The 17,770-nt window shown below is 36.8% G+C and overlaps 1 protein-coding gene across 1 annotated transcript in view; it reads left to right on the top strand.

Moving 5' to 3' along the window:
• cacna1c (calcium channel, voltage-dependent, L type, alpha 1C subunit) overlaps nucleotides 1–17,770 on the top strand; it is a 175,672-nt gene that overhangs the window by 56,688 nt on the left and 101,214 nt on the right. The window lies entirely within an intron of this gene.

Below are 17,770 nucleotides of genomic sequence, written 5' to 3'. Positions count from 1 at the left end.
TCATTCGTGCTGAATGGACATTGGCTCAATAATGTGGCATTTAGTATTTTAAATGGACTATTTAGTAATTAAGTGACAATAAATATCATTTTGTTACGCAAAGCTAAAATATTTCCCAGAGATCCACAAATCAGATATTTTGTGGGCTGTTTCCGATCACTGGTCACTTTTAAAATATTGTTCTAACAAACTGTCTATTGAATGTTTAAAGTACAAGTAAAAAACATTTTTTTTCCCTCAAAAATAGACAAAGTAAATGAGCATCTGCATCAGAGAAAATCTACAATTAAATTCTCAAGACCATGGGAGAGCTGTATATAATAAAAAAAAAATCACTAAAATGTTTACATCTCCTTCACTGCAAGAAGGAATTAGGAGAACCATAAAAAAATGTATGTTTTTTTGTTTTTTGTTCAACAGGGGCATTAAAATTCCAGTCCAATATGGCGAGTGTCCTGCAACTTTGACATATGTCCTTGGTGTTCTGAATAAAAGACTGAATTATCTTCTTAGCATGCAGTCTGTCGTACATAAAGTCCTGTGTATGACAGGACTCTATGTAAAGGGACGTGTCCCTTTACACAGGGACATGTGTAAAGGTTGCAAGAAACTGGCCCTTAAGGGCTGGAGTTTGACTCCCTAAGTCCATCAGATCACTTATAATTAAATGAGAGCTGTGTCCAACATAATATTTGAGAGGAAAATGCTCTGATTCATGTTATATGTTTGAATAAATGATTTAACAATCCTTTATTGTAATTGTAATCGAGCCTAAGAAGCCTTTCTGTGAACAATTATAAAGTATTTATATCAGGACCAGAGGTGACGTCACACCGTGTGAGTGAGAAATCAGTCAGAGCTAAACAGCTCTGCAGTTAAACTGGATTTCATGAATAATTTCTAAACAAAGACAGAATGATTACAGAATTGGCATTTTAAACTGTGAGCATTTAAAATCAGCAATTACCCTGATTAACAGAATTACTAACAGCGATCCCTATTAAATGCTAGATTTTGTGAAAATTTTTCATGACAAGCTGAACTGGACGATTAAAAAAGACAGGAACTTTGCTCCAATTGGTTCAGTTATCAGTTATTTTCTAAAGTTTAACTCCCCGATGTTGCAGCCTGAAAAAGGCTCTCTTAGAAATAAAAATATTTTTTCTAGTAGGTTTTTATATCATTTGAGCTTCTTCCATCTTCATTTTTAAACATCATCAGTTGATCAGCTTACTAAGTCACCTTCACTTAGAAGAAACCCATCAGTGCTACCAGGTAGTGCTTTTAGATGATCCATTTACTGTTCAGAAAAAGGTCAGATTTCTAGTTTGTAGTCATCTGGTAATCAATCAGGGCCAATCAAATATACACTTAACAGGAACAGAAATCTGACTTAAGGCTCAGAGGTCATTGAGCAGCCTAAAATTCAATTTCTAACATGGCTGCTGCAGATATAAAATGTAGTCAAAGTTGGTGATATAAACCATTTACTTGCATTTCTAATAGTTAATGTCCAATTAAACCACCAGCATAGATAGTACTATACAATCTCTATCTGGGAAGATGGTACTCAGATTGTTGTTTTTTTTTTTTGCTTTTATGGTTAATAATGTAATCACAACAGCTAGCAACTGATATTCTGATTTTCTTACTCACAGCTAGAACAAACCTAGATCCAAGTTCCAAGGAGAATTGCATGCAGTGAAAAATTGTATTTGTGTATTAAAAATAACTTTTAGGATGACATAAATCAAATCAAAATAAACTAAAAAGTAAACTAGAGATGGAAAATATTTTAAATCACAATCACCATAGGAATTTAATTTCTTTTTTTTGTCCCTGCCTGGATGCAATATTTGGTGAGTCATAAAGTATCAGATGTCATGCATTCAGACTCTGGTTTCCACGAATATACAGGGCCAATTAGATAGACTTTGACTGTCTTTCCTGCCTACATCTGGTATAAATTTGTATAAAGACAATACCATAGCTTAAGCAGAACAGTGTGGAAACCATAGAAAATAAAGACAGAGACAAATCTGGTTTAATTGCAATCAATGTCATCAACGCAATGTAGCAATTATGTTTTCCCTAAAAATGTTAAGTCATAAAATAATGGAATCATTTTTTTACAACACAAATTTTTTGGTAAGATGTATGACTTTTTAATTTTGCTAGGTTGAATATATTTTGTGAGTGTTAGAAAGTTCTTCTGATTATGAACTTTTTAAAGGTGCATAGCCACGGTATTTTACTTTATTTATTTATACGTCAATAGTTCACTTTGGTTGCATGCAACATTTTTATGAAAGATTATCACGGCCTTTTGGCATATTAGTTGTTATTTTGGTGTTTTATGCTTTGTCAATATGTTAGTAAATATAGCCTTTTTTGTTTATTTACAATTTGTGACTGCATAGTTGACTGACATGAGTACATTTTCTGATATGAGGCTCTTAAAGTTTTTGTAGGTGTATTTAATTAATAACAGTTGGTCTTCGATCACGCTGAGCTGCCATTTTATTCCGAGGTATTGCAGAGCTTCAGGCCTCGTCCGGCATTATTTACAATTGATTTATAAATTAGGCAAACCGGCATTATGATAGTTCTGTGATACTGTCGCTAGATGTCGCCACGTCTGGTTATATTTATTAATCGCAAGCGAGAAGGATTATTTTCCGACTCAAAAAGGACAAATAAAACACTATCAAGATGGAGACTTGGTGTATATAACCATATTTTATTATCATCAAACGTTTTTTGGCCTTTTTTTATAAGCATATTATGTGGCTATATACATTTAAAACATATGAAGCACGCACCATTGTACAGTTAATGGGTCGTAATTTCAGGGAGATGAATTAACTTGAATGGAACTGGGACATATCTTACCTTCAGCTTCTTTTGTTTGACTTAAACATATAATCAAACATCCATAATGGTATCTAGTGGCCATGGCATACTACTCAACTAAATGAGCATTGCATCATGGTAGCCAAGCAATCTCCATTTTCATCAGATGATGCTATTTTGTCAAAGCTCATGTTGTCTTATATTCACAAGATGTTCTTTGGCATCAGTGCCCAGATGCACCAACCATAGCAGCGTATAATTCCTTTTAAGCATAGGCCTATCAGAGACACACAGACATGTTTCCTCATTGGCAGTGCCCCCCCCCCCCCCACCCCCCGATACAATATTAGCTGCAGCTTTTCCATAGGATTTTTTTTGTCCTTTTCTTTTTGTCATTTTACAATCCTGTTTAGCCTACAGCCCTCGCTCTCAGATCTGAGAGCGTCTAGTTGTCATTCCTTTTCCCGTAGATCTGGTTAATTAAATCTGCACTGCCATGCAAACATCAGGAATGTTTGAGATTCAATTTATCGGAGACTAACTTAGAATGTTCATCTTTTTTAAATTAGTTTATTCACTTAGAACAAGTTCTAGATTTGGTTAAACCGTTCTTTCCCTACCAAATCAGCCTAACTGACAGTAAAGTTTTAAAGTATAAAAAAAATACAACTACATTTATCTACAGGTAGAATGTGTGATAGCGGAATGGGCTTATATAGCAAGTTTATCTAACAAACTCAACGGTTTTCTTAGTTAGGATCAGAAATACGGCAAAGGCTGAATTTTACAGTCAGAACCGAAGGATATTAAAAAAAACTGATAATAAAAAATGGATCCTTTTCCACCCGTATTAGGGGTGTCCCTAACGTCCACTTGTCATTCAAAATGTGCTTCTGTTGGATATTAGCAGAAGATAAGTTGGCAACCACTCCTGCTTCACCTTAATTACATCATTTTTCAATTTCACATTTCTCTTTTTTAAAGTTTGGTTTGTCTTTTTATAGCTTGTGGATCGCAGTTTGAACAGTGCTACTATGGTAACAGCAGGGGAGTGGGTGTTAGCTGCTAATCCTGTTTGGGTGTCATGGTGACATCGCTATGGCACCCAGCAGAAGAGCTACACCAGCTTCCTTTAATCATGTTTCATCAGTGAGGATTCACTAGGTCAGAGGGTAAGATGCTGGGGTTTCTCACAAATCTAGAGTCACTGAAAGTCGTCACAGTTTAATGCTACTGTACACAGAACTCCTCAGTGTCAACAGAGCAACATTGACCTTTTATTAAACCCTTTGCTTGTCTGCTGTATTATTGTTAAGCAGAACCTGCATCTCTGCAGATAAATACTATCACCAACAACAGGCTTGCACATTATTTAACCTGCCACAGTCCAGGTGTATCTGCGCAATAGCAATTCATTCTCTGTTTAGGTTTTTACAGTCTTCAGCGTCAATATTTCAGCTTTAAACCCCTCAATGCTTCACTTAATTTCCCTTGTATCTGAGCCTCCCTCAGATATTAACAAAGCACAAACAAAGATAAAGGGGTGACGCGAGCGAAAATAGGGTAAAATCATTTAGTTCATATTTTGAGCAAACCAATCTCTTAACTGTTAGCAAACTTCAAACTAGTTTTAACTCCTCTATTGCAAGTTATTGTGTTGGTAGCTAGTGGATTGATATTTAGAATTTGTAATTCGATCTAATTTTCTGGAGATCACTTCAATGTTGAGGTTTCTTAAAATTTCCTTTGCTACCCATAGCAATACCCTCGTATTGTCCTCTGACGGCTACTAAACTAATTTATTGTTTACTTTATCAAAATTAAGTATACTTGAAGTAAATATTATTTACAATCCTGGCAGATTTAGATCTAAAAGTATTAGTGGGAAAATAATTTCTTTTTTATTGATATTTTATTAAAACGGCAAATTGAAGTTTATTTCTAACCTCAATCAAACATGAAAAACTCTTAACTGGTATTATAGCAATGAAACACTTTATATAATTGTAGAACAGGCTTTTTTTCTTTGTTTGTTTGTTTCCACTGGCCTTTCAGACAATTTACCTTTGGTAATGAGCACAAAGTCTTTCAAGCTGGAAGGCCACCTTGACATCAACTTAATCTTTAGCTACCTTTACAGATTATCTCTCAGATTCAGGTAAGAAACTGGTTTACTTTAAAATTACTTCTAGTGATAATGACCCAGAAAGGCCTTTATTAAACGTTTAAGTCAGAGGTAAAAGCACATATGTTGTCCACATTAAGAGAACTTGCTAAAAAGTGAACCTTATTGCTATCTTAAACATCGGAGGACACATATGCACCTGGTCTTCATTAAGACATATTTTTTATTTTATAAACAATCTAGGTTTGGCCTGGTATGTGTTTTCTTTGGTTTCACCATAAAGCAAAGTTTGGAAAACAATTTTTTTACTGGTAAACCTCTAAAAATCGGTGATAAAATGTATTCAAAGCACTTTCAAATAGAAAGCAAAACACTGAAATTGACATCAGCCTTCATCCAGCATGCAAAATCAAAGGTTACAGCAAAACCTGATTGTTAACGTTAATTAGCTCAATTTTAACTAAAGGTAAAAGTCAGAATGTATATGTAGTTCTGCACATTATAAAAACTGGGACTGCTCCCATTGAATCCAGTTGGGGAAAGGAGGGACATTCATCAGAATTTCCCAAGCTGATTGGGCAAAGCAAGTCCTAGTGCCCGCCTACCAAAGGCTGGTTTTTACCAATCAGGATATCAAATTAAAACATAAACAATGGCTGTTAGGAGTAACCAGTAGAAGGTAAGCTAGTCAAGGCATGTCTTGCTGTTCTACTATCAAAGAAGAAATTGCAAAACAGATGTGATAGCAGCATCTACGTGTGTCCTCCCGTGCTGTCTTGTTTATCTTGGTTCGGCTGTGGGCTCGGCAGCTCTTGATTTAATCTCACCGGTATGTCCATGCATTAAACCTCAATACTGCAAAGTGATGGGCCCGAACCGTTTTTAGTCCGGACACAAACGGTTGAAGTACAAGATGGATTCTTGTGTGTTTGTGAACGCACAAATACTGCAAGAAATCATTTTGAAGGCAAGGTTACTGAAGAGGATACAAAAATGTAAATCAGTGGAAACATTTCTTGATTTGATAGCAGTGAGAGATTAAATGAACAGCAGGCGCAAAGTTGGTACGATCACTTTAGAAGGGTCGGAAATCCAGATACAAGATTTTTATTACTACAATTAACATAAATGTATTAATAAAGGTAACAGGGAATATATCAAAGGCCAGGTAGTAGACAGCACTATTTCATACCCGGACAAAAGGTTCTATTAACCAAATCATAAATTATGTTTTAAAATCAGGGTCTAAACACAAAACATTTATTTGTAAATCAGGATTAACTTGTATTTTAACTTTTAAACTGGTCTTTTATCACAAAATAACATTGTGTCTATAAAATGTTTCAGAAACAAACTTAAAAACATACATTTTACCATGATCTGCTTCTCTATAGCAAATACTAAAACAAAATTAGTTTTACGTTTGGGTGGAAAACATGATTTTTTGCATCAGTTGTTAGGAGTGCATTTGAAGTAGGATGCAATGCTTGGTAAGCAAGTGCGTACCTCTTAAAACACAGCAAAAAAAAAAACCAAATTGAGTTAGTAAAATTTGAATTTATAATTGTCTGAGAAATTTCAGTCCAGCTAAATTCTTGTTCATAAAACCATGTGTTACATATTTGGGCACAGACATCGAACGTACCATGAATGATCACTGAAACAGTCACAATTGTAAGTATTTTCCTGTTGTGTCTCTGTTTCAACATTTTTACTGTATTGTGCTCTGGTCTCGCTCCAGTGGACACTAACCAGAGGGGGAAATGATGGAGCAATTCTTAACAGACTCACATTTACAGGCATGGCTGTTTCAGCACACCGTGGGGAGATAGAGTGGTGTGTTTGGCTCTGATAGGAGGAATTCATCGTGGACAGAAAGCGAAGCAAGAAAGACGAACAATGAAAGAGCGGGGTTTATGTTTTCTTTTGTTTGTAGACTTGAAATAACATTTACTTCTCAGAACTTGGGGGATTTCTTGTTTTACAAGTGTCAGATTACCTCTGAATGGGGATTGGAAGCAAATCAGTGCTTCCATGTCTCTAAAGATGTACTAATCAAGAGCCAATATCTGTCTCTATCATTCATTTGCCATTTTTCTTTTCAGGCCCACTTATTTAACCTAAAAAAAGATATTTTCTTCCATGTGACTCAGATGGTTCATTATTCAGACACAATACATTTATATGTAAATGAATTAGCCTCTACACAAATCATGTCCATGGTTTTCTCTATAAACAGCTCAAATATGTAAACTTGAAGTTTCAATTGCAGATTATCTGTTAAAGATTTAAAGGGAAGAAAAAAAACAAACATGTTTAAAACTTTCAACAAACAGGCTTTAAAACATAAGCTAATTCCTTTTTGTTTCAGGATTGAAGCAAAAAATGCTTTCCCACAGTTTGAACAAGGTCATGCATGAGATATAGAGGCTGACACAGCTCAGCACTGGGTAGAAAGTTGACTGGTTAGATATTTTTCCCATCTTTTTGCTTCACTTGATTGTACTAGAGCTGATCTTGTAACTACTCTGTTTTTTTTTTTTTTTTTTTTTTTTGCTTCAGGAGTGTTCTGCAACCCCCCTTTCCACACTTAAGTAGTAGACATAACATTGTTCTAACATTACTGTTCTACACATTTAAGACAGTATGATCTGTAATTTTATCTCTAGGTGAGTTAGGCTGTCACTAGCTATGTTTAAATGACCAAAATTTCACAATCGGATTAAAATGTATCCGGATTAAATAATCGGATTGTACCGTTTATATGGGCACACAATCAAATAATTGAATCCTAATGTGCATGTATATGCACCTGGCTTTATTCAGAATAGAACCACTCTGACATGTGCAGTTATCAAATTCTCCTAAAAGAAACCACAGAAGAAGAAGGATATGCAAAACGTATTTTCATCAGAGAATGAAACTCATGTCTTACATACATCTGTGCGTGGTCTGTGCGTCTTCAAGCACTGACTCCAGCTGCAGTCTATCCTTTGTGTATCTCCCCACATTTTTCAATGGGTTTTGTTTCACAAGCCTCCCCAGGGTGCGGTCATCCCTACTGCTTGTACACTATTTCCACAACATCTTTTCCATCCTTTCGCCTTTCTATTAATGTGCTTGGACACAGAGCTCTGTGAACAGCCAGCCTCTTTAGCAATGACCTTTTGTGTCTTGTCCTTCTTGTGCAAGGTGTCAGTGGTCGTCTTTTGGACAACTGTAAAATCAGCAGTCTTCCCCATGATTGAGTAGCCAACAGAACTAGACTGAAATACAATTTCAAGGCCTTTGCAGGTTTTGAGTTAATTAGCTGATTAGAGTGTGGTACCAGGTGTCTTCAATTTTGGACCTTTTCACAATATTCACATTTTCTGAGATACTGAATTTGAGGTTTTGATTAATTGTTAGTAATAATCACCAATGTTAAAAGAAATAAACACTTGAAATATATTGGTCTGTGTGTAATTAATGGATATAATAATCAATTTTTACTTTTTTAATGGAATTGCAGACAATTTTATAACTTTTATGATATTATAATTATATGACCAGTACCTGTACTTGTGAACTTCTTTGGTGTCCACCTAAAAGCCAAATTGTATCAACCTTATTTCATTGTAAAAATATTTCCTGTTTTGATGTTAATTATGTTGTATATGTACTGTTTCAGTATACTACAATATGTTTTTGTTGATCTTCACCACCTTTCAGTCTCAATCTTAGCCACAACTGCAAGATTGATTAAAGAGAGATGCTAGATGACTCACACACGCTGTTAGTCATGCATGGAATAAGAGTATAGAGTAATTTATCCATACTGACAGTGTGAGAATCAGCAACTGTGATCGCTCTGTAAAACACTGATCTGTGTGTTTGTTTGTCATCTCACTTTGTCTTCATCTTTAACTCTGCACGTGACTCACCTGCGTGTTTAAAAGTGTGTCTGTTTAAGAGGACATAGATGAATTCCTAATTCAGGGTTGTGGTGGCGTGCATGTCCATGTCTCCAGCCTCTGTCTGCTTGCGTGGTAAGGCAGCAAAGTCGTGATAAGTCAGACACAGCAGAATTCAGAGTTGGAGAGGTAGTTTTTTTTACAACTGAAAAGACAAAAGGGAAAATGTTAGCAGGGATGGATGGATGAGAAAAATGAGAAGATGAAAGATGTATTGCTTTTTTTTATCTTTTCCTGATAAATCTTTTTTTTTTTTTGCAGTGCACATTGTCACAGTGTTTCTTTACCTTCTTTCTCGTTATCCTTCTCTTTCATACGAACAAGTTCAGACAAATGAAAACATCCACAGACATACACCAATTGTATGAGATGATTTATGAGCCCATGTACTTTTAATTTCCCACATTTTACTCAATATTTCTCTGTTTTCTTAATGTGGGGTAGTGTTTGTGTACCTCTATGATTCTGAGGACTATGTTCTCTAGAGATTTAGATTTCTGTTAGAAAATTGGCCACACGTGAAGGGTCAGACAAGAGTGATTCAATTTTGATGATATGGCCGACCACAACAAGATTAGGGCTGGAGCCTGGCTATTGGTGAGGGTGGGGCTCAGCCCGAAGAAGCTGCAAGAAGCCCCTCTATCTGGACCCACCACCTGTAGAGAGGAATGCCAGGCCATGTAAGTTGGGTGGCAGGTGAGGGCGGAAGCCTTGGCGTGCCAGTTTGTGGAAGCATAACCCTGCTTTAGGGACATGAAAGGTCACCTCACTAACGGGTAAGAAGAGAAAGCTGTTGTGTGAGGTTGTGCTATGTGTCATATGGACATCGACGTGTTACCTAGAGAGGTGCGATCAGGAAGAATAGCTTTCCACATCTGCACCCAAGCTGTGTTTTGTGATCGGACTCTTGTGCGAGGCATAGAACGTCCATAACAAACATGTTTGAGCACAAGGTGGTTCTCAAGTGAATTTGGTACACAGCCACCTTGGGGCAAATTTCAATTACCATTTTTGTAATCATATCATCAGACCTGTGGGGTTGATTTTATTAAATTTTTATCTTTTTGTTCTACACAAAAAAGTACCCGTAAGCTGAATAAAGCCTTAATATGCTTGTTAAAAATGCTGATATACTTTATTAGGTGACATAGACAGACGTACTGATTGACCCTTAAAAATATCAAGATACACCAAAAAACATTGTTTTTCTTGTTTATAAATGCTTTTTAGGCTCTGAGACTTCTTTCCCCTGAGAATGACAATTAAAAGGAGGACTATAGAACTTCTCAGCCTATGATCAAGTGTTGCAGATGCCTTATAATATATTGCAATATATACTAGAGGTGTGGACTGGAGTCATGTGGCTTATAATCAAGTCAGACTTTAGCCACAAATTTACTGACTTTATACTCGACTTAATGATTTCATAAAAGAGTTTGGAGTTGACTCAGACATCATAGCAATGACTTATGACATGACTAGGACTTCAACCCATTGACATGAAAACACTTGATATCTTATACCAAATAGAGAGTATGTTATAAAGAAAAAGTCTCAGGAGTGCAACCATGAAACCGTGGCAAACTCATGATCCAGCCCGCTGCATACCTTACCATCTACTAAAACCCTCTCCTCTTGTTGCTACAACAACCAGGTTGCATCTTCTGTGCTTTCACCAGCTTTTCCTCTGCATTCTACTGCTAAGACTCCAACAGCGGTAGAAAGGTCCTGTCTTGCAGCACTATGAGGGAGGTGCCAAAGTTGGACAGAGCAAACCAAATCTGAGCACTGTATCTTTCAAACAACCTATCGGCCACTAGGCAGCATATGTCTGTACCATAATGTTGAGATACTTTCAGTAAGAGTTTAAATCCATGCAGAACATTTTTTAAATAAAATAAAAATCTTACATTTTTATTACTCTGAACAAATTACATTTTTGGTCAAATGCCTTGTTTAGGATTCAAAAATAAAGGTTTAGGACTATGACTTGACTCAAGACTTGCATGGCTTGACTTTGGACTCAACTTGACCCTCCCTACCTTTTACTTGGCACTTGACTTGAGATCTGGGTGTAAAGACTGAGACTGGTGACTTGCAAAACAATGACTGGGTTCCCCCTTTTTTAAACATTTAAAACCATTTGTAAAAATGAGGTGGAGGCATATCCCAAAAAACTTGCAGACATGATTACAATATATAGATTTAGTGTTAACACTCATAAATGGGATTTGTGGTTGATGTTATCTTAAACAAACTAATAATTACAGTTATAAAAAAAGGTGTACCAGAAAGTCACCACATTAACTTATAAGAGATTTTATTAAAATCAACTGGTGGCATATGACTGTGTGGTTGGGATAACTAAGCAGGCGCAAACACTCAAATTCATACCAGTAGAAGAACGCTGTTGTTAGCATATAAATGTGTGCCCATACAGCAGAAACACAATAGGAACTCTAGATCCTGACAGAAGAGTAGTAATTAGAACTATGTGCTGTGGATATTCTTGGTACAGCACTGATCAGTGTCATCTGTCTTTGTGTGGAAACATTTTTTTTGCTGCTGCCGTAGCCCACAGTTTCTATGGAAACCCTTTCGGCACCCATCCTGGTCTCTATGGTAACTTCATGATGGCACCCACAGAGATTGAGAGAAAGAAAGATGAGGTGAAGAAGGAGAGTAGTGACAAAATAAGTGAGGGAGCAGGACAAACAGTGGAAAGAGAAGGGGGAAATAAGGAGTCAAAAGTAAAACAGGAAGAGGATGAAATATTGTAAAGTTTGATCACAAAGTTCACCAAAACTCCACACTTGTTTGTGACCAACAAATCTGACAGTATCACTTTTTCCACTTAAACATTGTTAGGTTACAGCATCAGGAGTTGAAAGTGTTTGCAGAAAGAAAGGTAACAAGCCAACTTTAAGTCCAATATGATTTCTCTTCCATGCGTAAATTTTTTTAATGGCATTTCAATATTCCATCCATCCATCTATCCCCGATTGTCCTTGCTGGGTTGCAAGGGGCTGGCGCCCATCTCCAGCAGTCATTAGGCGAGAGGTGGGGTACACGCTGGAAAGGTCACCAGTCCATCACAGGGCAACACAGAGACATATAAGACAAACAAACATGCACACACACAACCACAGGTAAGGGAAATTCAGAGTAACCAGTTAATCAAACAACTGTGCTTTTGGACTGTGGGAAGAAGCCAGGGACCCAGAGAGAACCCATATATGCAAAATAACAGACATACTCCATGTAAAAAGACCCCAGGCTGAGATTCAAACCCAGGATTTTCTTGATGTAAGGCAACAGTGCCACAAACTCTGCCACTGTGCAGCCCTTCAACAATCTAACCTATTAAAAAAAAAAAAGCATGCACTAGTGTTTCGGTTCAGTTTTTTTAAACTCTTTATTCTGGCATTGCTATTAAAATAATAATATGCTGATTTAGTAAACAGACTTGACATGGTTCATAATATTCCATAAAATCTTCTTGCATGTTCTGTGTTCTACAGCCTTATTGAGTCTACCTGAATCCTGGTCTATAACTAACATTTCTTGGAACAAATATGGTTACGTTTGTCTTTTTTGCACTAAGTTGGACGAAATCTTGAGCCATCCACCAATTAATGCTATTGACACACTCACTGTAATTGACTGAAGTTATGTATGTATACAGTTGTATCATTGGCATGCATAAGATACATTCTAGTACTCTATAATCTAAGATACAGGGAGCATGTACATTTTGAACAAAAGTGGCCTGAATTGGATCTGTGAGGGACACCATATGTGATCTGGTAATACGTTGGTGCACTGTTGTATTATCTTTGGAAACTTAAAAGGACAGGAAATGTCAGAAATAACAGAAAAATGTATAAGGCAATATATTTATTATGCTATACTTCACAAAACTCTCCAAAAGGACCCTGAGCTTTTAAGCTAGCATTGTGGATAGATTTTGCATGTAAGATAAATTTTTTGCCAGTTTAATTCATACTACCTGAGCACCTAAACTTTGAAATTCCATGTATAAAACACATATGCATCTCTGCAAAAGCATTTAGGCAAGCACTGCTCAAACGAATGTCCTACTGGTCTCTGTATAGCTCAGTGAACCTTTGCAAGTACAACTGAGTCAATGTGGTTCTATCGTATAGTACTTCCAGAAATAGTAGTACACTTCACACATACTTTATAGATGTGACAGGACTTGACGTTCCACAAAATTGATTTGATCTTATGTTTAAACCCACATAACATCCATAGATACGACAACTTACATAGGAAGACAAGACATAGTATGACAGCAGCTTAAGGTCTGGTGAAGACTTTCAAATGTTGAAAGCCTAAAAGTAAATTTAGCCCAAGGAATTTTTTTAAAGGCTATGTTTTTTTTTCCTATTCTCCTTTTGATTCACTCAGAAGACTTTAAAAATATATTTACATTTTACAGTGAAAAAAACTGAATGTCTATTTTTACTCTAATATATCTCTGGTGTATGATGACATCTCATTCCCACACTGTATGGGTGACAGAGCCAGCAGTAGTTGTTTCTCTTCCACTGCTTCTCTTGGCAGCAAACAAACAGAGAGCCTCTTCAGAGTGACAATAGTTGGGAAAATTAAATCTTCACCAGCCAGCTTAGGCAACAAAAGAACTGATCCTCAATGCAACACGTGCAAAAAGTCTTTTGTATACCAGGGTGCAAACCCAAAGTCAAGCCTGCAAACAAAAGGTGTGTTTGGCAAGTTTAGATTATACTTTTGAAGAAAACAAAATGATACAAGTTAACGGATGATGATAATCCGTTTATCTATTTTTCTGTGTTCTTTTGAAAAAATACTTCGACATGGAATCAATTTAACATGAGCTATGCTCTCCATAGATATTATCTGCGGAGAAAGCAGGATAAGAACCTGCCAGCACCGTTAAAATGGGCCATAATTTCCATTCAGAAATTGTAATAAGTGGTGTCGAACCAGCAACTGTCTGTGGTTCAGTTTGTGCATGATGACCCAGGATGCTGCACCTGCTTGTTGCTTTAAAGTAAAAACTGATCATGTCCACAAGCTGCACTGTTTCAAGAAACCAGAATACACCCACCCACAAAGTTGTTGGTGACTATGTGCTACTTTTCTAACCTGATTCAACTTGTGTCCTTTAGTTCGATATAGTGCCAAACTTTGGGCATTTAGAGTCTAATGGTATGTTCACACTGAATGTGAACAAGTTGAATGGAGCAAGTCATTTACACATTATCCATATGTAAAGCTACATTAAGGAGCCAGGAATGATTCTAGCGATGCAAATGGCGCAAATTTGGCGAAAAGAGCAAAGCAAAACTGAACAGTGCGGTAGAACAAAGTGAAATTCCGCTCAGGTTCAACAATTTCAACTTTTCTGTCAATTCACGTCATCCTTTCCATTTATTTAGGTGTGAAAAGATTATTTATATGTTACATATTTAGACAAGTAGGCTATATTTGTATTGACCACTGATTAATGTACTGACCAAAGAAAGATGGACAGGCGCTTTGCAGAAGGAATAGAGTGCATGTAGTTTGTGTCCCAGGGGTTATCCATTCCCCAACATGTCCCTCAACGAAGCGAGCTGGGCGAAATTCTGCCAGGCAAAATGTCAAGCGACCAATGGCAGGAGATCAATGTGAAAAATATGCCTTGTTCGCAGTCGGTGTGAACGCACCTTAAGTTTTCCTTTGTATTCCTGTCTTCTTCATCTTGACTAATATAAACAGAAGCCAACTAGGTGCATCCTCACCAAGTAGCTTTTCAGCCCATGTTGGTACAAGTTTTGCTGTGGATAATGACACCATCTGACCAGCTTGATCAAGCATCTTCATAAGACCTTTTGCTTGTGTTATGCCGTTAATGCATCAAAACACTTTAATCTATCGAACACAGAACCCAACTCCTTCCTGAACATTACCATGACCAGACAATCTCATGTTGCTTATGCAAGTTTATGTTTGTTGGAACAGATAAATGTGGCATCTTCAGGTAACTAGATGTTGTATCCAATGATCGAACAGATGTTCAGGTCCACAATTCTCCTGATTTATCTTTTTCTTGTTTTGTTTTTTTTTTGTTTTTTTACTTCTGATGTTTATTCTTGAGAACAAGAAGCTTACAAAGCAATCAAATCATTAATGTTGCTTTCCAAGTCAAAAGGCATAGAAAGCTTAGTGTATGTAAACTTTTGATTCTCACAAAAATAGTGAAAAAAGAAATTACCAAAATCTTTCCTTCCTTTATTCTGACATTTACAGAAAACACTGGATAACCTTACCGATACAACAGCAAGTCAAGCTTAAAGTACCCTCATATCTGGCGCTTATAATAGCTTACACCGCATAGAGCTTCTAAAGAGAGGCCTCCCTTTGTTGAAAAGTGGTATTTTAACATCTAGAGATTCTTACAGCTCTGCTAAATACACAGTATTTTCACGCTGAGATTTATTTGCTGTGACGTTGATTTTTTTTTCTTCGTTTTGTTACTGCATCCTCATAGACTATATGTGGTTTTGACGTGTTGAATGGACAAGTTCTGAAATAAAAATGCCATCTTTGAAGTACTCGTGCAGCTTTGTGTTCATATTTGTGAGTAGCTGGTGTTCATAGTGCCCGGCGGTCACACACAGCAGCAGCAGCATATGATGGGTCTGTGGGATCTTTCAAAAGCAGCTTAATGGCTAATCCTGTCTTCCAGCACACACACAAACACAGAAGGTCATTTTAAATGGAAACATTGCCCGCTCTATGGTAGAATGTCAATACTATAATCTGATTGGTCTAGTTGATGGATAGGTGGTTTGGTTGACCTATCACAGTTAACTCAATTATTGCTCCCACATACTCACCTTTCGGTCGTTCTGTCTGCCTTCTCCCTTTCGGTCTCTTTTAGTCTGCCTCGCTTCCTCGCGCCCGATTCTCCAACTCTCTCTTAGTCTCTCATCTTTTATCTCTCATTTCATCCCTGTCACTAACCAAATTATTAGTGCCCCTTATGGATTTTCCCCTTTATGGTCTGTATGAATGGAATGAAAGGAGGAAGGGTAGCGTGTGTTTGTGTGTGTCAGGCTAAGCTGTTCCTACCAGATGTTTTTCTTTGTTTTATTCTTCTGAGCGCCATGCTGTCTGCCTGTCACCAGCAGATACACGACCTGGGTGTGTATATCCCTGTGTGTTTAAGAAAGAGGGGGTGTTATGGAGAGTCTTTGTGGGAGGATAAATGTGTGTGTGTGTCTTTGTGAGATTAATTACTTCCACATCAGCACACTGTGTGTTGGAGGGTCATCAGAACATTTGATGAATATTTTAAAAATGAATGTGACAGATTGTGAAGCTTATGCAAGAATCCCACAGAAAAAAGATAAAGAGCCCCAGTGACTACAGGACAAACTTTAATCTATAACGTTCAATTGGAAATGAGAATAAAATCAGAAGTACATGACAGTCGTTTAATTCGATTTTGAAATAATGGAAAGAACCCTATTTGGCTTTAAATCACAGTCCTTTATATTTTCTAAATCATTCCAACGCTTTATTGTGCGAGGATATGGTTCCAAATAACAGAATATTCAGGAATTACAAAATAAGAACCATTAAAAGTAAATCAAATGTTTGTTTATGCCACATTTGGACCAAGCGGTTAAAAAACTTAATCTTAAATAAAGACATGGATCAACTGACCTAAAAAACAGCCAAAAAAACTGTCCTGAATGTTCACTGGTTGGAGAAAATATATCAATTTCATTCCCTTTGTCTAATAATTTATTACATGATACAAAAACTGAATTGTCAAGTTGGCTTTAATCTAAATCTAGCTCATAGAAGAGGTGCCAGCCAAAAATACATGGCAAACCTTTTCAGAAAATGCTAGCATAGCATTTGTTATTTGAAATGATTGTTATGAGGTAGAACAGAAATAAAAATACATCACATGAAAGACAATCTTTGCTTGTTGTACCTGTTAACATACCAGTGAGCATCAGCTTGTAGTACAGCTAGTGCCCACAGGAACTTAGAAAAGTATAAAGTGAACATAAAGTATAATGTGAATTTCTCATGAGGATTTACTCTGTCTAATAAATAAAAAAAAATTTCACCCTGTCCAATTTAGTCATATAAGTCCTGAAGCTGGACAGTTAAAATGTCATTTTGTATTAGTCTTGAACCTGGAAAAAAAGGAGCTTCTCCTACAGCAGAAAGCAACAATTAACATTACTGCCTTGTTACTATTAATGTCTAAACACTTGGTGCATTTGTGGTTAAAAGAACTTTACATAATCTCCAGTTAAATAGGTTTACATTGCTTTTATTTGTTGCATACCCTATTTAAACTCTACATGTATATAAAACTATTGTGATACGACACCTAAAATTTCAGCTCCTTTGATTTTCCTCTGTTTCTGCCAACACAGTCAGCTTCTGAATCTCTTATTGCAGACTTGGATACTTGGAGAGGCTGTGTCCCTCCAGGTTCAGGTCTGGCTGATCTTTCCCAGGGGAACAGGCTTAAGCCTTGAGGGACCTGGCTGGCCCTCTGTCCCAAACCTCTGGCCCTGTGTGCATGTGTGTCCATGGGAAAGGAGTGGGATCGAGAGAGGGATCAGCGGCTGAGACGAATGAGCAGATTGACAGATGTAGCTATATATGTTTGATTATCTGACAGGACTGAATATAGAACATTCATGTTTTGTACGTCTTGATCTGGCTCAAAGCTAACAGCTATAAAAGAGATCTGACAGATAATGAGGTGGATGATGAATTGTTTACAAGTTATCCAAATAATCAAAAAGTCGTATGATCC

Source organism: Fundulus heteroclitus, chromosome 17 (assembly GCF_011125445.2).
Source record: "Fundulus heteroclitus isolate FHET01 chromosome 17, MU-UCD_Fhet_4.1, whole genome shotgun sequence".
Classification (NCBI taxonomy): domain Eukaryota; kingdom Metazoa; phylum Chordata; class Actinopteri; order Cyprinodontiformes; family Fundulidae; genus Fundulus; species Fundulus heteroclitus.
This window is presented reverse-complemented; position numbering and strand designations above follow the sequence as displayed.